The sequence below is a fragment of the Lissotriton vulgaris genome, chromosome 3_1, assembly GCF_964263255.1.
Source record: "Lissotriton vulgaris chromosome 3_1, aLisVul1.2, whole genome shotgun sequence".
Classification (NCBI taxonomy): domain Eukaryota; kingdom Metazoa; phylum Chordata; class Amphibia; order Caudata; family Salamandridae; genus Lissotriton; species Lissotriton vulgaris.
This window is the reverse complement of record NC_141689.1, coordinates 1624799653-1624819407: the sequence shown is the minus strand read 5'-3', so window position 1 is coordinate 1624819407 and position 19755 is coordinate 1624799653. Positions and strand designations below refer to the sequence as shown.

The 19755-nt window shown below is 45.6% G+C and overlaps 1 protein-coding gene across 8 annotated transcripts in view; it reads left to right on the top strand.

Annotated features, from left to right (window-relative positions):
* ELAVL2 (ELAV like RNA binding protein 2) overlaps positions 1-19755 on the top strand; it is a 661451-nt gene that overhangs the window by 191608 nt on the left and 450088 nt on the right. The gene's annotated exons all lie outside the window — the stretch shown is intronic.

The following is a 19755-nucleotide window of genomic DNA, read 5'->3' as shown; positions in this document are numbered from 1 at the left end:
CCCTTTTAAATCTCCCTCCATAGACCCTAGTCCGTCTCGACCCCTGCCTAAAACCGTAAACTTGTTCAACTCAAAAACACAGCAACTGAACAGAATGGAGATAAAAATCAACTCCCTTGCTGCTGATTTCCTTCACTTACAAGAAGACCTTCTCAACAGAGCCAAGCCACCGTGCTCCCTCCCCCGGGTATTTCTGCCCCTACCCCGCTCAATACACCTCCCATGGCCCCACAGAGCACCCCTAGACCTCCTAGTCTAGCAGCGAGTCAGGCACTTACAGCCAGATTCATGAAGCCGAAATCGTCTCGCAAAGGGCCAGATTCTCAAATGCAAAAATCGCAATTCTAGAAATCGCTAAATTGCAAATAATTGCATTTAAGGAATCTCACTTTGAGATTCCTTAAAGCAGGGGTCTCCAAACCGGTCCTGGAGGGCCGGATCCATGCCAGATTTTTTGGATATCCCCATTGAGATACATGTAGTTATTTAAAATATCTGGCATGGATCCGGCCCTCCAGGACCGGTTTGGAGACCCCTGCCTTAAATGCAATTCATGAACCATTATAAAATTGCGAATTTTCAATCTGGGGCCGCTATTTACCGCGAAGTCGAACTAAGTGGTAAATAGCAAAAACTTTAAAAAAATGCACTTTAGTGCCTTTTTCTAAGTTGTATGTTACACACACATGTCCTTTGGACATGTGTGTGCGCATCACCAGTGTACATTACCATTTCAGGGGTGCAACAGGGTGTCCTTTGGACACCCTGGCACCCTTGAAATTGCGGCACATTTACGATTCGCTAATTGCTAATCGCAAATAAGGAATGACTCACCATTCAGTCCTATGGGCCTGAATGGGAAAGCCATTCCTTATTTGCGATTAGCAATTAGCTAATCGCTAATAAATAAGCAGTAGAAATCGCAAAAAATATTGCGATTTTGACATGAATCCCGTTTTGCGCGTCTTTAATAGCGATTCCTTAAAAATCGCTATTAAGGACTCGCAAAACATGACGATGATGAATCTGGGGGTTAGACCCAACTGGGATAGCCAACCCTTTTCAGTACCGAAACCAGATGAGATCAATGACTCTTACATCGCTTCCAACCAGAAGTATGCCCCTTTCCACATCCCTGTTATTATTGGCACTAACAGAATACCTAATACTGTCCACTTGCCTAGAACCCCTGCTCAATACACCTCTATCCACCTAACTCCCTCCATCATCGAGGCTCCCTGTCCTCTTTCTTGTATGCTCCTAAACTGCAGATCAGCAGTACAACGCGCTTCTGACATTCCTGAAGCTCTTCACGCTGAAGAAATTGACATCGCTTTCCTCACTGAATCCTGGCTCAATGTTCGAGGCATGTGGGCTGCTGAATTCATATCTGTGCATAGATGGTCGCCTAGTGTTGGGTCAGGATGATCGCACATTGTTGTCCTGGAAGAGTCTTAGAAGCATCAGGAGATAGGTGGCTCCTCCCCTGGACTACAGTGCGCATGGGCATCAACTCCATTGTCAGATTGTTTTTTCCCGCCATTGGGTTCGGATGCGTTGTTGGTTCACTCAAGTTCGGAATCGATAAACTTTCTTTTTGGCCAAAAGGCCTTTAGTTTATCGTCTGTATTGTCTTGCGATCGGTGCCCAGTTCTGTTCCAGCTCAAGTTCCTGAGCCGGACATCCAGAGGAGCCGCGTGGCTTTTCAGCACTGAAGGCCCGGTCGACGCCAGAGGCCTTATCGACGAACCATCATGGAACGGAGCCCGTTCAAAAGATGTCCAGTGTGCAACTCGAAATATCCTCACATCGACGTCCACCCGGTGTGCAACAAGTGCCTGTCGCCGGATCACGATGAAGCCAGCTGGCTGGCTTGTTCTCGTTTCCGCTCCAAGAAGACCATTCGACTTAGACGCGCAGCGCGCAAGGAAGCCCAGCAGACGGCACCTGACCCGGTGAACATCTTCGATGCCGGGGACGATGAGGGAGCAGAGCGGGAGGTTCGAGAGAACCTGTCTGATCCCGCATCGGAGATAGACTCCAGCTACGACGCTGACATTGAGATGGTCGATACTGAAGACGTCGCCGACGAGGTAGGAGACGACGATGGGGCTTTTGGGGCCATGGAAGATAGCTCAAGCGAGGAGCTATGCCCACAAACTGATACTGGGGCCAAGACACTTCATAAGGCTCAGGTCGAGGGATCGCCACATGGCCTTACCCAAGATCTTTCACTGGGTTCTACAGCCCCGCCTTCGGACACTTCTAAGGAGCCACTGGTTGCCAAATCGAAACCGAAAGAGAAAGCTTCGGTGTCTACGCAACCAAAAGCACTGGAGGCGAAATCGAAACTCAAAGTGCGTATTGCTTTGGTCGGCTCAAAGTCCACTGAACTATCGGCACCGACGAAGCATAAAGGTGTTATAGACCCGGTGCCGTCGCTAAAGGGCGTAGAGCCAAAGACTGAAACACAGAAAGCACTGGCCAAAGACGTCGACCCGAAAATATCTGCGCCGAAGACCGTCGACACCGACAAAGGACTCGGAGCTCAGAAGGTTCTCGATCCTACGCGTCGACCAGACAAGGCTAAGAGCGGTACGAACCTAGAGTCCACGCCTGGCGGCGGCTCGAAGGAACCCGTCGAGTCGACGCAGCAGTCCGCCTCCTTCTCGAAGCAGGTGTCGGAAACGCTGAAGCGAGTTAAGGAATAGGCTTCGGCTGTCAGACCAAAGGACACTCCACCACCAAAGCCTGCCAGTAATCCAGTTCACGCTGCCGCCGAAAGTGATACCGAAGGCCTTCGCCCCTAAGATGGCCGTCGAAGCGCCCATGAAGGTGTCCACGGGGCCGAAGCCCACAACTGCGGTACCGGCCACAAAGCATCGACAACCCTCGCTTGAAGAGCAACAGGAACAATTAATCGATGCCGAGACCGGCAGACTTTCTATTTACAAATGAAAGATCGCCCCGGAACAGCCTATGGAGTCATATAGAATCCCATTGTAAAAGAAGGATTCTACTACAACACCCGTTCTTGTAGAACCTATCTCTCCACGTGGCCAAGATGTCTCTCCCACTTACTCGGATGTGGAGATAGGGGAAGGTGACAATGAGGTATACAGCTATCCTGTGGACACTGATCCAGAGGATCATAATGAACCCTGGGCGGACGCTGCTGACCCAGGGGATCCACACACTGCCCCGGACAGTCAAGTGTATGCTGTGAAAACATCGCCTACTGAAGACTCAGCGGCGTTTAATGCACTTATTGAAAGGGCAGCCAAAAATCATGATGTCCAGCTCCATGCTGACCCTATTGAAGTGGATTTTCTGTTTGACACCTTTTCCACCTCAGAGAGGACTGTCAAGACTCTACCAATGCTGAAGGGTGTCTTGAAACATGCTGGAGAGATATTTAAGGAGCCAACAAGGGCCAGGGTGATAATCCCCAGAATTGTAAAAAAGTACAGACCGGTGCCTGGGGACCCTACCTACATTAAGGGACAGTTGCCGTTGGACTCTCTGGTTGTTTCCAATGCCCGTAAGAGGGCTAACTCACAAACAACGGGTGATGCTCCTCCCCCTGATAAAGAATCTAAAGTGCTGGAAGCATCGGGGAAAAGGGTGGCAGCTCAAGCGGCCAATATCTGGCGCATTTCAAACACTCAGGCACTCTTACCCAGATATGACAGGGCCCATTACGATACACTGGAGACCCTGTTACAACACTTGAGACCCTGTTACAACACTTTCCAGATGAATATACGGAGGCAGCAGAGATGCTCATACAGGAGGGGAAGCTCATATCAAATGCTTCTATCAAATGTGCACTGAACGCAGCAGACACCGTGGCCAGAGCCATTAACACAAGTGTCATGTTAAGGCGACATGCCTGGCTCAGAATCTCCGGGTTCAAACCAGAGATACAGACCACCATACTAAATCAGCCGGTAAACCCTGATCATTTATTTGGCCCAGAGGTGGACACCACCTTGGAAAAAATCAAAAAGGACACTGAAACAGCAAAGTCTATGGGGGCTCTTTAGTCGCAGCAGTTCAGGGGTGGTTCTTTTCGTCGCTCAAGCAATAGAGGTGTTTCCAGAGCCCAGCTGTCCCAGCAAACACAGTACAATAAAGGTGGCGCACAAACCACATACACCAAACAAAGTAGAGGTGGCTATCGTGGAAACAGCGCCAAGGGCAGAGGTCGTGGAAACAGCTCCAGATCCTCCGCCACTAACAAACAGTGACGCCTTGTCACTGCCCCCCGACCATACAACACCGGTCGGGGGGAGACTACAACAGTTCCTGCCGGTCTGGAAATCCATCACCACAGACAGGTGGGTCAGAAAGCTTATCCAGTATGGTTATTGTCTGGAGTTAACATCCACTCAACCCAACATACCCCCAAGACACCGTCCTATGTCCTCAGAGCATTTGCACTTATTGCAGCAGGAGGTACTCGTCATGCTGCAAAAAGGGGCAATCGAACTCGTGCCTGTGGAAAAAAGAGGTACAGGAGTGTACTCACTGTACTTCTTGATCCCAAAGAAGGACGGGTCCCTCAGACCCCTCAACCAGTACATTGTCAGAACACTTTCACATGCTAACATTGCAGCAAGTTCTACCGTTGCTCAGTCAGGGAGATTTCCTCGCAACATTAGATCTGAAGGATGCATATTTTCATATTCCACTACACCCGTCACACAGAAAATACCTCCGGTTCACCATTCAGAATCCGCATTATCAATTCAAGGTCTTCCCTTTCGGAGTGACAACGGCACCAAGGGTGTTTACAAAGTGCCTGGCGACAGTGGCCGCACAACTACGGAGACAAAATATTCACATCTACCCTTATCTGGACGACTGGCTTATCCAAGCAAAGTCGTCCGAGCAGTGTGCCTCCCACATGTCCCACACCATTCACCTTCACGATCTGGGATTCTCACTGAATTATCCAAAGTCCCACCTTCAGCCCGCCCACGTACGGCAGTATCTGGGCGCGACAATAAATACTCTGGCAGCCAAAGCACAGCCAAATTCAGTGAGGATCAGCAGCATCCAATCGCTGATACAAAAACTCAGACCGCAGCACTCGCTTCCAGCACGAGTGTTGATGCAGTTGATAGGCATGATGGCCTCCTGCATCTTCATAGTCCCGCACGCGAGACTACATATGCGTCAGCTTCAGGAGTGCTTGGCACGTCAGTGGAATCAGGCTCACGGCCAGTTGAAAGACCTAGTGTTGGTGACCGGTCGTGCATACAACTCTCTGCATTGGTGGAATCAACAAAACCTTTGCAGGGGCCGACCATTCCAGGAGCCTGTGCCACAGATCATTCTGACAACGGACGCGTCTCTCCAGGGATGGGGAGCTCATGTACTCCACTACACAGTGCAGGGACTATGGACAACGCAGCAAAAGATGCACATCAACCTTCTAGAACTGATGGCTATCTTCATGGCGATGAAAGCATTCAAAGTACATCTGTGCAACAAGGTTCTGTTATTTCCGGACGAACAACATGACGGCCATGTACTACATTCAGAAGCAGGGAGGTACACACTCTCCACAGTTGTCTCATCTGGCTCAGAACGTGTGGAAGTGGGCCATTCAGAGGAACATCTTCCTTATGGCGGAACACCTCCCAGGCATGGACAATCAGATGGCGGACCTGCTCAGCAGGTACAGCCACCAGATGCACGAGTGGGAGATGCATCCATCAGTACTCCACCCGTACTTCCAGCAGTGGGGTCATCCTAGATAGACCTGTTCGCCACAAAGGAAAACGCCAAATGCCAAAGCTTTGCCGCCAGGTTTCCACACCCACAGTCGCAGGGCAATGCGATATGGATGAACTGGTCAGGCATATTTGCGTACGCTTCCCCCCAGCACCTCTAATACCGCAGGTGGCACGTAAGCTGAAGCAACACTCGATGACACTCATCCTGGTTGCTCGGACGTGGGCACGCCAACCATGGTACACCACGTTTCTAGAACTATCCGTGGTACCGCATCAAAGGCTGCACCTCACACCCAGGCTTTTGACGCAGAGCCATGGCGACATTCAGCACCCAGATCCGCAACAGCTCAACCTGGCGATCTGGCTCCTGAAGTCTTAGAATTTGGCTACCTCAACTTGCCTCCCGACTGTATGGACATCATAAGAGAGGCAAGAAAGCCCACCACCAGAGCATGCTATGCGACAAAATGGAAGCGGTTTGTCATTTATTGTGCAGACCACAACATCAACCAGCTAGACACATCTACTCAAAACATCATTTGTTATCTGTTACATCTATACAAATGCAATCTGGCCTATGCTTCCATTCGTATCCATTTATCCGCCATAGCAGCTTATCTCCAAAACAGGCAGCATCTCTCACTTTTCAGGGTGCCTGCAATCAAAGCCTTTCTGGAAGGACTCAAGCGAGTCATTCCTCCCCGGACCCCACCAGCTCCCGAATGGAACCTGAATGTGGTCCTCACCAGTCTGATGGGTCCACCTTTTGAGCCTCTACATTCATGCGAGATTCAATTCTTAACAAGGAAAGTGGCTTTCCTGATAGCGATTACATCGCTACGACGCATTAGTGAACTCCAGGCACTAACTATCCAAGAGCCATTCATACAGATTCACTCCAACAGGGTGGTGCTTCGCACTAACCCTAATTTCCTTCCTAAGGTGGTTTCACAGTTCCATATCAATCAGACTATAGAACTGCCTGTGTTCTTCCAAAATCCTGAGTCAGTGGCGGAGAAGAACGCTCCACACACTAGACGTCAAAAGAGCCTTAATGTACTACATTGATAGGACCAAAGATTTTTGGAAAACAAAACCACTATTGGTTGCCTTTTCCGCCACAACACAAAGGCAACCCCATTTCCAGGGCAGGTATAGCCAGGTGGATCGTTAAGTGCATTCAGATTTGCTATCAAAAAGCCAAGCACACTTTAACGGTCCCTCCACGGGCCCACTCCACCCGAAAGTTGGGGGCCTCCATGGCTTTCCTTGGAAATTTTCCTTTAGAAGACATAAGTAGAGCAACCACATGGTCTACCACACATACATTTATGAAACACTACTGTGTAGATGTGCACTCCAAACAGCAGGCAGCTGTAGGGCAGGCTGTTCTAAAAAAACACTTTTTCAAACTGCTGCAGCTGGCACAGGCGGCCGCCGCTAATGGAGGGACTGCTATGTATTCTATGCACAGATATGAATTCAGCAGCCCACATGCCTCAAACCGAATATGCTACTTACCAGTATGCATCTGTTCTTGGCATGTAGGGGTGCTGACATTCATATCGCCCGCACTCCTCCCCAGCGGCTGCAGCACTCAGAAATACTCTTAGCATGGTCATCACTCAGTGTTACACTCCATCTTTGCCACAATGGCTAAAAACAATCTGGGGAAGGAGCCGATGCCCATGCGCACTGTAGTCCTGGGGAGGAGCCACCTATCTCGTGATACTTCAAAGACTCTTCCAGGACAACAATGTGCGATCATCCGGACCCAACACTAAGCGGCGATCTATGCACAGATATGAATGTCAGCAGCCTACATGCCAAGAACAGATGCATACTGGTAAGGAGCATATTCGGTCCACTCCACCCCCATTTTTGACATTCTCCGCCCCCCCCCAGGGTACAACATAATCAGACAAGACAGGCCGATCAAAACGGGAACGGGGAGGGGGGGGGGACACTAGCCATCATCCTCGAAACTATAATACAAATTACTGAACTCAAACCTGCAGAAAACCTTTAGTTTAAATACCTACCTGGGTGTCAAAATCACCACCAAGGGCTCCTCACCCATCAAATTCCACACCATCTACCATCTGCCTGGAGAACGAACCCTTTTTCCCCGAAGAATTAACAGACCTAATAACACTGTTCTCCTTGACAGACACAAAAGACGTGTTCCTGGGTGACCTCAATGTCCACTGGAACGACCCAAAAGACTCCACTGTCCTGAACCTATCCAACCTTCTGGAAATAAATAACCTCAAATAACTGTGCAATAAGCCAACTCACATCAAAGGTGCAACACTAGATGCGATCTTTACCAACAACAAACTGTTTTGTCAGCGATTTCTCATATTGATTGGTCCGACCACCACCTCATTCTGTTCAGGATTGACACACCTGTCGGCCACTAACCTATTTGTGACGTGAAACCAAAACTCTTGACCAGAAACATCAAAAAAGTCCCTTTATCCGAACTTGAAACCATGATTCACCCGTATCTTCAACTCCATCCCTTATCATGGACGGCTGATGACCTACCTACACACTTTAACTCAAAAATGGCAGAGGTTTTAGACCAGGTAACTTCACTCAAACAACAGAGGTGAACCAAATCTAAACCCTGGTTGAACGTGGAGCTGAATGATGAAAGGCGTCAACTCAGACTAATGGAAAGGGCTTGGAGGCTTAACCCCTTGACATTACACCTAACGCAACTTAGATCTGCTTGGCAGGCATACAAAAAACCCATTTTCAGTGAAAAGGGGTCCTTTTTCCGCAGCCAACTACATTTGGTGAAAAACAGACCGAGAACTCTTCAGCATTGTCAAAAACCAAACTAACTGCACTAGCTCTCAAGATATCGAAGCCACCAATGAGCGATGTAAAGAAATTGCCACCTTCTTCACTAATAGTCTCTAAAATTGATCAATCCTTCATACAAACTGCAGACTCTCCCTCCCTCATAACCTGCCCCCCTTCTACTTCCCTTGACCACGCAGAAAGACTTATGAATATGGTCAATCAGACCGGCCTCCAGCTAAAAAACAATGCGCCTTGGTCTAATGGCGGAAAACGAGGTCTTCAAGATAATTTCTAATCTAAAACCTTCCTCCCACACCATGGACCCCCTCCCTTCCACAATTAAAAAAGCTCACCCACATCATTTCCCCTTTCTGGACAACAAATTAAAATCAACTCCTGTCTCTCGAGGCCAACAAAAGTCACACTTGGGGTACCACAAGGCTCGATCCTCTCTCCTTCCCTCTTCAATCTCTTCATGGAACCCCTCACAATCCTCTTGAAAAAAGCTGGAGTGAGCTACCACCTTTACGTGGATGACACACAAATCTATTTCAAAATCAAATCTCCCAATGACATCCAACACCTCAATACCACTCTAACGGAGATCCAAACTTGGTTCGACATCAACCACTTAAATTTCAACCCAGATAAAACGAAACTGATCCTATTCTCTCCAAAAAGCAACCATCGTCCTATCCAAGAGTGGCTCAAGAATCTGGTTGACCTAAACTGCCCCCTCGTTCTATCCAACTCAGTTAAGTCTCTAGGCATCACCCTTGACAAGAGCTTCTCAATGGAGGCCCACATCAAAAACTCTTCAAAAGGTGCTCTTTTCTCTCTAAAACACCTCAAGAAATTGAAACCTTTTCTTCCCCATGATGACCTCAAGACAGTAGTTCAATCCCTGGTTCTCTCTAAAATAGACTACGGGAACGCCATCCTTACAGGGTCTCCAAAAGCTCACCTAGCCCCTCAAAGGGCAGTGCTGACCATGGCAGCTCGACTTGTATCTGGAGTAAAAAGATTTGACCACATCACTCCAGCTCTCAACTCCCTCAAATGGCTTCCCATAGAAGGGAGATGTATTTACAAGCTTGCCTGCATCACACACAAACCCCTCCACTCTCCGGCAGCCCACTACCTGAACAACTAACTGGTAAGAGCAGGTTAATCCAGAACACTGAGGAGCTCCAACTCACTCCTTCTCATTCCGCCAAAAATGAAAAAGAAAACCACCCAATACCGATCGTTTTCTGGCAACGCTCCCAGTATATGGAACGCTCTCCCTTGAGTCCTCAGATGCATTCCCTCCTTTTCCTGTTTCAAAAGGGACCTGAACAAATACGTTCTTAAACAACGTCAACTAACCTAGACCTCAATATCAGAGTTGACTCCCATTCAAGGATTGTTGAACGGAGTATGCTAATCACATTGTTTTTCTTTTTCTCTCCCCCCCAGTTGCACAGTTATTTGTTGTTCATGCTGTATTCTTTATCGGTGGTTTGCTTACTTACTGCCAGCCTGCTGCTGTGAACGTGGGAGGTGCGCTGCCTGGAGGGGTTAAGCATGGGGTCCATGACTAGATTAAAATCTTCCCCAATGAGCACTGCTGAATCCAGGGTGGCGAGTCCCATGCTAGTGCTCTAGTCGCTCGTTTGTGGCATATATGCTAGCTAAGGTGAAAGTGAAGGCGCCCCATTATACCTGTGTAGCTGTACCTTCGGCCTGGACTCAGGCCTGGCTTGTAATTCTTTCTCGCAAGAGGGGAGAGCGGCCCCCCTTCCTGCGCGACCTCCGTTCTCCGGCTCAGCCATCTGCTTCAGGTCGCGAGACCTGCTTCCTTTGACTGCAGCAGTGTTCTCTCCTGGCGAGATTTATTTTTTCCCTGCCATTGGTCCGGACCTCGCTGTTGGGCTGGCATTTCCGGTTCTTCCCAACAGTCACTGCTCTACCTCTTTGCTGGAGTGCAACAACGGCTCTTGTTGCCAGCGGCTGCCTTTTTGGGATCTCATTTGCATTGCCTGTACGAGGTCCTGTGTGCGCCTCCCCCACACACTCATCTCTGGGATCACACATCGATCTGGGAGGGGAGGAATGACATGTCGTCCTCCAGGTTGCTCTGGTCTGCTTCAGTCAGCAGGACAACTATCCAGTGCAAGCGCTCGGCGAGAGAGACTCAAAAACACCTCACACTGGGCTGCCATCTAGGCCACACCCTATAACTGGATCATTTAACATTGCCATTTTAAACACTTAATGTATGTGCGCTGCTGAAAGGGAATACTTATTAGGAATTCCCCCTCAGAAAATGGCATTCAGCAGAATTGGGAGGGAGTATTAAAGTGTAAAAATCTTGAACTGAGATGGAGGTCTTAAAGAAATAAATTAGATCATGCAAAATTTGAAGAGCAAAAGAAAATGACAACGCTTTAAAAAGAGCAAAGAATTATTTTTTTATTCACCGAATCGGAGAGAATGGTTCTTGGAAAGAAATATTTAAAATTGTGAAGAAACTCACCAAGTCCACTAGCCTTTCTCAATCAATTCGCCACTCAGAAGGCTGCGTGTGAGGAAATCTGAAATTTTCTTTTCTTCTAAAATTGTCAATGTATTCGTCCTTTAACCCCTTCGATGCTGATGACGAGCTCAGCTCGTCATCACCCACGGGTGTCGTGTGCTGATGACGAGCTGAGCTCGTCATGGTGCGACTAAAATGGCAATTTCCAGCACAGGAGGGGGAAAACACCTAGCAGCCAAGGTGAGATGGCACAGGCCTTTTTATATTCTCATCCGGCAACGGAGGCTCTTTAGTGAGCTTTTGAACTATCAAACATAGGTAGTAAAGTTGATGATGGAAGTCAAATCTGTCTGTTTGATCCCTCTCCCCATTTTATTTATTCTCGATGAGCTAGATTTTAGGCCCCTATTTCACTCAAATTTTTACCAGTCTCAGGCAGAAGCAACTTACCCAGAGATTCGGAAAGAAGCAGTACTACTGCATCTTGCAAAAAAGCTTGCATTGATGTATCTATTTGTATTTCTTCTTCCCTATGGGTCTAAAGTTCTAGAAAAATTTAACAAACTGACTAATTTTTTTGTTGTTGAGAAAAAGCTGCTGGTTTTCTTGCAGGCAGATTTCCGACCTAATAAAAACACTGAGTCTACTTTAACTGTACTGGATGATAGCAGATCAGTGGTTTGTCAGGGCGGAACCGCATACCTGATTTTACTTGACCTGTCTGCAGCTTTTGACACAGTCTCGCATAGCTTACTTATTAGGCTCCATGAGATTGGGCTTTCTTAATACAACACAGATTGTTCAATTGGGTTCTTGTAGATCTTCATCCTTCATATCTAATTGTGGAGTTCCCCAAGGCTCCTTGTTGAGCAAGACTCTTTAATGTTTATGTATCGCTGATGGCAAAAATTGTTAGGAAAAGTAGGTTTTGAGGGCACTTCCTATGCAGAAGATACCCAGTTCATATCACTGAGGGATAATCACAATGAGCCAAAGCAATCTCCTGGGATGCCTCACCGAAGTTGTAGGATGCATGACAAAGCATTATCTGAAACTTAATGCAGAGAAAACAGATCCTGCCTTTCCGTGGTGCATGTCTGATATGGCATGCCTCTTGTTGGCTGTAGCCAACAGGGGAGATGGTCACCCCCAAAGAAATGTCCAAGAACTTGGGTCATAGATGACCAACTCTCCATGCAAGAATATCAGTGCTACGTGTGGTAAGTGCTTTGACATTATCAAGCTTGTGAGAAGGCTGTTTAAATAGATTCCTACACCTTGGCAAAAAACCCTAGTCTAGAGACTGATGCCAAGCAGATTGGACTATGGCAATGCTTTATTTATAGACATGGCTGATTACCTTTTTTACAAGATTGCACGTAATCCAAAACGCTGTGGCCAAACTAGTTTGCTGTAAGGACAGATCTGGCTCTGCATTGGCTTTAGCCTCTTTACATTGGCTTCCTATGTGCAAGAGAGCGGATTTCAACCTTCTATGCTATGCACACAAATCTTTGCACAGTGTAGGCCTGGAGATCCCCCAAGCTAGAGTGGAATTTTATAATCCTCTCTGGATTTGGCATATCTCAATCTGGCTCTAGCTAAAACCAAACGTATAAGGAAAGTCATAACAGGGGCTGCTCCTTATCTTACCTGGCTGCTACTAAGTGGAATTTTTAACTGTTGGATATTTGCCTTGTAGACAACCATACCAGGTTTGGAAAAAAAAAATTAAAACCTTGTTATTCCCAGGCTAATGGATTTTTGTATTGATTATGTTCAGTGTAGATCTCTGTGAATAGGTTGGGAAACTACTTAGTTCCATGATATCCCCTAGGGGATAAGCGTTGCGCTGTACACATATGCTAAGTAAACAGTGCAATTCTGAATAAGCAAGCATGTTCTGCCATGGTTAAGTCTTCTAAAAATCTTGGCTTCTAGTGAATCATGGATTTTATTGCACCATCTCTAAAGTCACTGGTCTGTGCTTTCTGCATTGTGACAGCCTTTTTTTATGTATTGCTTGTAATGCAGTACAGTTATCCCGGCTCAATGAACTCCCAGTGCCTCGAACAGCAAATGACATTCTTTGTGCACTTAATACCATGTCTTGATCTAATATCCGTTTCGGACAAATTTATAAAATAAGTAGTGATACAGCACACATTTCCTCAGTTTCTCCAAACATGAGGTCACAAAATGTGTACGACAATAAAGTGACAGTGTACGGGCAGTACTGAGCTATAGCTAGCAATCAATAAAGTGACTGTGCAAAACTGAACTCCTTGCCTCCAAATTAAGTGCTGAAAACCAGAAACTGATTGACAAAATGTACAACACAGTAAAGTGACAGTGCAAAATACATTACATATATGAATAAGTGGATTGCTCATTAGAAACAATAGGACAGCAGTGCCAAAAGGGCCTAACATTCGCCAAATAGCGAACGCTATAAAGTGACAGTGGAAAGAAAGATAAAGTCCAATCTCACTTTCCTTCAAGCCAGATAGCGAAACAGTAAAGTGACAATGCAAATACAGTACATTTTACAATCTGACTGGCTAATTTCTAGCTAAATGCCAGCCGCAGAATAAAGTGACAGTGCGAGAGCCTTACACGTCATTAAAATACTACTAAAGTGGAGTCCATATCAATTGTCCTGGACCACATCTTCCACAGAGGATGTTCCCCCAAACATATTTATAGCATTGCTTAGTATTCAGGTGAGCATAATAGCAGTGTTCCCTGTGTGCTGATTTTCCTCATCTTCAACCAATCCTCAAATGTGCATTTCTGAGGGGACTTCCAGTGACTGGTAATAGACCAAGCCACCGAAGTAGAGCTAAATTTAGCACATTTCCCGAACTGTGAGGGAATAGTGAGGCCAAACGAAATATCCTCCCATCCGACCTTAAGTGAAATATACTCAAAGATATGTGTCCAGTATTTGGAGATGGTCTTACATGTCATAAACATATGTCCCCAATCTCCCACTCTTACATCTGGGGCATTTTCTGGTACCATTAAACATTCTTTGATAGTTTGCAGCCCCTCACAAATGTAAATACATACTCAAAGTATTAATACCAAGTCTCACCATTGCTCTCTATCTCTGTTACTGCACTTTTGTTAAAATATTAAAGGTAACTTTAGAGCCAAGGAACCATTCATATTTTTGGGCCGGAAAGGTTTCCCAACCAACACAGCCAAGCCGGAAGCCTGAATCAGAAATACTATTAAGAACAGAGACAGAAGAGAAACTAAGGGAAGATTTAGGTGGCATTGCGAGAGCAGATCTCTGCCACAGACTCTACTCTAACCTGTTCCAAAAAATTCTTCACTTTTAAAAATATTAATCTTTGCCCACTTAATAGCTGATGGCAAAAGACATGGGGAAAGATATGAATAACATGCAATAGTGGTTTTGGAATTAATCTTTGGTATTTTAAATTTACTAAACAATTGTCGCTTCAAAGTGCTAATGTTAGACAGGGTCTTGCACCTCACTTTCTCAGGTATTTTGGGTTCATTAATGGCTCTCAGCAAACTGGCTATATTGCAGCGACCAGGTGAAGCCGGTGCCACTGCACCGAGTGCTGACTTCAGGGGGCACTGTATTTAAAAGTTGATTTTGCTTTTAAAAGCACGTGCTGTTGTGTTCGGGAGTGTTGCGTATTTGAGGTTTTGACTGATCATATAATAGCTCAGAGTATTATTATGCTTGCTGGAAAGAGCATGTGCCATGTAGATCACAAATTGCATATAATATAAATAGGTCAGTGGGTTACTGCCTTTTTAAGACCTTTTGTTACTTTCAATTTATAAGTTAAAATCCCTACATAGAACAGTGAATTATTAACTGTCAAAGAACAGCTTGCACACTGCAAAGTATAGCCTAGATTAATATTGCAAAAAGGGTTTATTTGGGCAGAAATAGATTCTCATTAACCCCCAACTATGGTATTCCGTTTTCAATTCTTAGTTTGTGCTTCTCCAGACCAAGCACTATTAATCTATACTGCCTACCAGTATGGATTACCTGTCTTTCCTACACCTTGCACTCCTCTGTCGTACGTAACCTTTCATATACGCTGATTTACACATGCATGATTGTCTCTGTGTACAGTGTGTGTGATGTAAAGTGCTCTGACACCCTGCACTGGTATGCGTGGTGCTATATACTTAAATGCATCTGAAAGAGTGGTTGTGGAGATTTGATGGGCACTTTTAAAAGGTGGTGGCGAGTGAACTGAGTGGTAGAGGTGGTCACCACTTTTGACATCGATGGTGGGCGCTAACAAACTTTGTAGCACCGGGCATCAGCACTAAAGCTGGCTCTGTGACCAAGCATAAATGAATTATCAAACTGAAACCCCTGCATAGAAAAACAGCCTGCTGTACGGCAATTGATGCAGAATAAATAAGTCGTGAGACAAGGGAGTGCCAGACCGCCCTCGACTTACGCAGTTCAAGTATTTTTAAACTCACCCTGGGAGGTTTATTACCACATATGAATGATGAAAAGATGCTCTCAAGCTTGCAAGAGAAACCTGCTTTCTGCTTGCAGGGGACATTTTATTATGAGGAATGAGTGGTAAGGTGGACATCATTTTTGACGATATACACACAAGTGCGGAAATAGGAAGATATTTCCAAAGAGCCAAGAGAAGGGATTTTAGTTAATAGCAGGGCGAAATTTAAGTAATAGCTATCCAAGGCGGAATCAGAATAAAATATTGATATCTTTTATGATGTGAATTATAATTGTGCTTTACCTTCTGTAGCACGTTTCAAAAACTAGGCCAAAACCTTCCTCATGGGTAAATTCCTCGTCTAAGGCTTGCCCGCAACCACCACATCGTGCTGACTAATCCAAGACCACCGCTTTCCCAGATCACCAACTCCTCACGCCAAGATCATATGGGTCCTTTGTTCTTACAGACTATCTCAGTGATTGTAACCCTACATGTTGTTCTTGTATATTTCTGCACTTTAAACCTTTTGTTTGTTCATCACTGTATACCATGTGAAGCACTCCGATACCTTCACAGGTCAAGTTTGCGCTCTATAAAACACAAAAATAAATAAATAAACATCAATCAGGGTATTAAGCAAAAACTATTCCAATCTTGTGTACCACTGAATCGCTTGTAGACCTGTCTTAATATTCTGCCTTTGCAGGAGTAAATACAGTGCAACATCCTCTGCGTATTTTATTTTTGCCGCTCTGAGAAATGGAGGTTGGACAGACAGATGTATTGAGCTAAGGGTTCTATAGATAGAGCAAATCGGGTTGGAGAAGGGGGACAACCCAGGCGAGTCCTCCAACTAGGAAACGCTGTCCCAGCACTTAAATTGATTATTTGAGCCAACATTTTTGTCCAGTCTGGCTATCCACCTTGTGATTGAAAATTCAGTTTCTCCAAGATTTTAAACAGAAAATCCCATCTAACAGCGTTGTATGCTGCCTTTGCGTTCAGAGGTCTACGGCCGTGGGGATCTTGTCACTGGTAACCAAATCAATAAACCCGGTCAAATAAGTATTTGCTCTCAAGCTGCGGGCTATAATAAAAAAGCTTTAGTCTGGGTGAATTTGCGATCTCACCAACACTAATACGGGTAAAAATGTTGTAAAAAGCTTATCTGGATTTAAGGGTTACTGGCCTGTAAGATGTGGCTGACTCGTCCTTCCCTTAAAAAAAATTACAAAAACTTCTAAAGAGAATAGGAAGGAGCCCCTAGCCAGCATGGAATTAAAGCGGAGAGAGGAACTTCTATAAAGTGCCAAAAAATTTAAAAAACTTCGCCCCAATGCCATCTTCCACTTGGGCTTTAGACCAGGGTGTATGTAAATGTAAATGTAAATGTAGCTTGTACAGCCCTTCTAACCTCTGCAGGGCTGAATACGCGTATTAAACTTTAGCAGCTTCACTACTTAGCTTTGGGAGGTGCATATCCTTTATAAACTGGTCTGCAATGGCCAGATCCCATGTTTGTGTCCCCCTTATAGAGAGTCATAATACAAAATATTTGCCCAATCTACCAGTTGTCCCTTTCTATCTCTCCTGAAAGGAGATCTTTTATACCGTTAATTAGGTTTCGATTTTTTTTTGTTGTTGCCCCTTGGGCATCCGCTCCAGGAAATTACCCATTTTCTCAACCTCTTCATACATCGGGCAATTGCTGGCCCGACTATTAAGAAATTCCTTCTCATGAAAAAAACCTTGATGGCAACTCTTTTTTCCTGTCAAAAAGGCAGGAACTAGGAGACGGCTCGACTAGAGCTTTACAATATTCCTTGTCAGCTGCACTTTGTAAACTGTCCTGCTTTTCTTAATCCCTCTTCTTTGGAAGGCCGAAATGGAGATCATAGATCCCTGAATTGTGGCCTTAAAGGCCTCCCAAACAGTAGTACCTTCTTCTGTGTGGGCATTAACAGAGGAAAAAATGTTCGATTTCTGACGTGGACTGGACATAAGACTCCCGGTCCACCAGTGCCGTGCCCTGCCCATAACCCATCTTTTGGTTGCTCTCAAGCGAAATGAGGAGAATTTTAAAGCAATCGGCAAGTGGTCTGAGAAGGCCGTACGTAATATTGGGAGGGAACATTTGAAATTTTTAGAGTGGTTTGAAATAAGTCTATCCATGAGGCGGACCGATACTACTTCGAATAAATGGAGTACACTCTGGCTTTTGGGTGTAGCTTAAGCCATTCATCTCCGACCCCTCAGCCTTAACCACAGATCAAGAAAGACCCTTTCCATTTTCCTCTTACGTTGCCCGCGGTTTGGATTTGGGAATCCAGCCCAGTTGTGGTGTGATAATTAAAATCACCCCCTATAATAGGTATCTCGGGGAGATTATATAACTACCATAGTACTGACGGAAGAATCTTGATGTTATCATGAAATGGGCCATAAAAGCAAACCATATTATCTCACATTAGAGACTACAGTCTGAAGTATAACCCAAAGAACCCCCAAATCTTTTGTGGGAGAGAGGCAGCTAACCTGAGCTTTACGACTGATCTCTACCGCTGTCCCTCCGTGACCTTATTCTGCTGGTTAAATAACAAAAACCTGGTTGACCCAGGGATAGCCGAGTTTATTGGCTTCCTTCCCCCTTACAGTGTCTCTTGTATAAGAGTGACAGAGGGATCTTACTGCAGTTAGCTTAAAACGACTGCGTCCCTCTTGTCTATTATTTAATCCATTTGTGTTATGTCAGACTATGATAAAATTGTTTCTCTTATTATCCATGTGTTATTTTTTTATTGCACTGAAAACCAATCTGTTTGGCCCTGTTAACCGTTCCTGACCATACTCCTCCATTGTACTAAAGCAAATCTACCTCCTTAACCAATGCAGTGACTCCTCCTCCCCCACCACCACACCTCACAACAATTCCTGCTGTAGCTCAAGCAACTAAGAAAAAAACGAATTTCCAAAAATAGACCACTCCCATGTCCCCTTCCCTACCCCCAACTCTCTCACCTCCTGGCTCCCCCACCCCCTCTGTTACCCATGAGACCCCACCTCAACTCATCTGGCACCATGGTAGTGTGACCCGCTTCCTCACCCCGCTGCTACTCCTACAAATAGACCAGAAATTATGATGGAAAGATTTCCATATATATGTGTTCATTGAGCAATTCCCCACAAGCTTCTGTAAACCGGCCATTGTGCAAAACTTTCAATGAGGCCAGATGGGAAATAGTAGCCTGGGCACCGCCTGGCATAATGCAGGGAGTAGAGCCTTCAAGTCCTTTCTCTTGCAGGCAGAGTGCATGGTCCTGTCCTTGAAGATGCAGATTGAAAAATGTTTATTCACATCAAATTTTCACCTGAATTGCCTTTCTTAAGACACTTTCCTTAACTGGTAATCAGTGTAGTTAATCAAAAACATGCGAGGATATCTCAAGTTAGCCAAGGCTTGGGCAGGCAAGCGTTGTGCCTGTACAGTGTTGGGTCCGGCGGATAATCTGGAAAGACTTATTTCTTAATGAACTTATTCACATAAGTTACTGGCCCCCAGCATCCTCCTTATACTCTGGGATGCCTGTTATTTACAGGTTAAATCTTCGAGAATTAGTTTCCACTTCTTCCTGCTTAATTTTTGAACTCCTAACTTTTTTCAATGCCTGCTGCATTGATGTGGGCCGGTTTATTCTACTATTCGGAAATACACTGCTCCACAGCTCCATACCGTATGAAGGAAGGTGCCTATCTCTTGGCCACATCTAAGACAATCGGGGGACCCAGTCAGACCAGCCAGCCACAATCTCTCTCTAGTATAATAGGCTCTATGCAGGTATTTGAATTGGATGAGTCTGAGACACATTGCAATAGCTGCACCTCTTGGGGCTTCAAAGGCTTCCCGCCAATCTTCCTCTTCCAGCTCTCCCACATCCCTTTCCCAGGATTCCCGCAGTTTGTGAAGAGAGGAGGAGCAATGTGTAACTAGGGTCTGGTAAATGCAGGATCTTTTCTTGTCTTGTCTTCCAAGTCTCCCATAAATACATTTGCTTCTAGTGGGCTAAATTCGGGCAAGGAGTCTAGTCCCTCCAAGCTTGGTGCAATGGCATGGCGGAACTGCAAGTATCTAAAGAACTGAGTTCGAGGCATGTTAAACTCCTTGCTAAGCTCTTGAAACGATTTAAGGGCCGTGCCATTCATAACA